At 38.5% G+C, this 2,865-nt stretch overlaps 1 long non-coding RNA gene across 1 annotated transcript; it reads left to right on the top strand.

Moving 5' to 3' along the window:
* The first annotated feature begins 2,063 nt into the window (after positions 1 to 2,063).
* On the top strand, positions 2,064 to 2,603 carry LOC306940886. The gene is made up of 3 exons (XR_013792067.1): positions 2,064 to 2,140; positions 2,260 to 2,318; positions 2,466 to 2,603. It is a non-coding gene; the product is annotated as an uncharacterized lncRNA (long non-coding RNA).
* Positions 2,604 to 2,865: the final 262 nt, after the last annotated feature.

Genomic DNA, 2,865 nt, shown 5'->3' with positions numbered 1-2,865 from the left:
TAGCCATGGAGAGAGAGAGAGAGAGAGAGAGAGAGAGAAAATATATAAATTATATTTTTTGAAAGAGCTGATCTACAAGCTCACAATGTGTCACATCATGATAAATGGTAAATGGTGCATTCAATCAATTAATATGTATTTAGGAACGGACCCCCATATGCCAGCGACATACTAGATTTGTGTTGTGTTGTTGTTTGATAATGGTAAATGGTGCATTTATATAGATTGTGCATTACATTCACCCATTCACAGTTCACACACACATTCATACACCGATGGCGGAGCAAACCATGCAATGCCTTGCAATGCCTTGCTCGAACCTGCACATCGGGGTGATGTATTGTGAGCTTGTAGATGGGCTATTTTTGAATAGCCAATGTAGTAAATAGGGTTAAAGTGGTTAAACCGATGCTATATTAGACCCCAAGGAACCCCTTCATGGACCCATGGAGGTCCTCAAACCCCACTCTGAGATCCACTGGCTGCTGAAGCAATGCATTTTTCCCCTTTGGTTCTGCTGCTTTTTTGCAAAATCATCCACAATATAATCAAAGTCCAGTGTCGGTTCTCTCATTTGCCTTCATTTTAAATTCTGAATTTGCAACACTTTTCATGTGCACAGAAGTTCATGCTCAGATTGACTTAATTGTCTCCCATTCACAAAGATCATACTCAATAGCGCCCTCTATTGACCAGTTGCTGTACTGCACATCTGTAGCCCACACAATCGTCTCTTTCTTGGAAAAACAAAATCATGACATGATTTTCTTGACAATTGTCTCCACCAGGCCGAAGGCATGGGAAGAGAGTATGTTTTGCACTCTGTCCGTGTGTGTGTGCGTGTGATATTACTCCTCCAGATTCTGTCCCAAAATCCCGCAAATTGTTACACAGTATCTCTATAGTCATGTGTTCAAGACGGATCTGTCCGATATTTCATATTCCAACATTGGCTTTCAAAGTTTACAGGATTGGCCCGTTTTGAACAAAATGTACGTGAAATCTTTCACAGACTTTCCTACTAGGCTGAGAAATATATCCCACCCTTTTCACATTGGCCTGTTATAGCGCCACCAACAGGTGGAGTTTTGCAAAACCTTTTGGAACAAAATGCCTCAAATCATCCAATTGCCATCCAAGGCTTAAGAAGAAATGGCACCCTTTTCACATTGGCCTATTATAGCGCCACCAGGAGGCCACAACCTGACCTGGCCTGGTGGAGACCTGTGCCCCGAGGGGCACTTTATCTTTTGTTATCAAAATAACTGCGATTAACAATTTAATTGTGTTTTTTTTCTTTTTGGAACATAAAAATTACATTTCTGCAGGGCTTTTTTTAGGCTTCATCAACAAATAAATCAACAGGGCAGATATAACAAACAATCTACAAAGAAATGACTAACATTTAAATATAGTGGAGAAGCTGCTCAATAGCGAGCTTGCTATTGCTATTGAACATTTTTCAACATGCAAAAATCTTACAAAAATCATGTGTCATCCTCAAATTACTTGAAACTACCTTATGTCAAATGTGTTTACATGTGACTGCATCATTCTGTTGTGTATTTGTGATGTACAGAGTGGTGTATGTGTTTTGACCTATGTAACGAGTCATGTTTTGATGTCAGTGTTTTAACTGTCAGTATGTGTGACCACTTTGCTCTTGTTCCAACAGCAAGATCATGTTGAAGGACGTTGCATATTCCGACCGGTACATTCTAAACCAATTATTCCAGGAGGAGATGGGGATCAGCTTCGAGGACAACATATATAAGAAGGCAGCAAATGTCAGGGGGCTGTCCAAGCTTGGTGAGAGACTCACTGGATTCAGATCACTACACAGATATATTTGTAACATTGGTTTTTCTACACATACCTAGCAAGATTTTACACCCCCATTTAAGTAGCTATTAGTAAATATATATTTCATACTTCCACAAAGAAGTTATGGTTTGCCTGCTTATTGATGATACTTAGCTAATCTTCACCTTCTACCTTGTTTGTACTTTAGTCTACAGGAAAGAGAGCGATGAAGCTGAAGAGGAGTTGATTGGAGGGGTGTGCTGCTGCGTGGTTAAAAAGCACACCATTTATGTGTTGGCAATGGCCCGCAAGGAGAAGTACCATAAAGAAGGCATCGGTATGGTGTTCAGTACTACTACCTATACAGTAATATCAGTACTTCACAGTGGAGTTCACTTGAAATTAATCATGAGTTTTATTTGAAAAACTGTCTCTACTCTCATTCTAGGTCGAAAGATGATGGGCCACATCTTCGACTATGTCGAAGGCAAAACATCCTACAAGGACATTAGGCTGTGAGTAATAGTACTTTCAACAAATGTGATGATTGTGTTTGGTTTCACATAAATGGAAATCACCCCTCAAAAATAAATTAACTAACTAACTAATGCACCTTTCATTTGTGCTGTAAGTAATCCTCAATCCATTTCCCTCCCCTGCAGTCATGTGGCGACCGTGAACACAAACGCAATCGGCTTCTATCTGCATTATAATTTTAAGATGATCAAGAAAGAAAAAGACTACTACAATTATAAGGAAAAACCTGCATGGAAAGATGCAGAGGAGTATGAAATCCTAAGAGGAGCTGTGGTGTCCAGTACTGTCCACATTCAGAAAAATAAAATGATGAAATGTTTTTTTTATTATTTCTTTCCTTTAAAAAAATCAAGAACAGGAAACTTGTAGATTGTCTACCATTGACCAACAGCTAAGTATACGGTGTAAGGGTTTTTAGAATAATATATATATTATATATATATATATATAATATATATTATATATAGAAGCTGTTATATGACTTTACTGACTGGCAGCGTATGGATTAACTTCTCAGCAATGAAT

Source organism: Electrona antarctica (assembly GCF_951216825.1).
Source record: "Electrona antarctica genome assembly, chromosome: 17".
NCBI lineage: Eukaryota > Metazoa > Chordata > Actinopteri > Myctophiformes > Myctophidae > Electrona > Electrona antarctica.
This window is presented reverse-complemented; position numbering and strand designations above follow the sequence as displayed.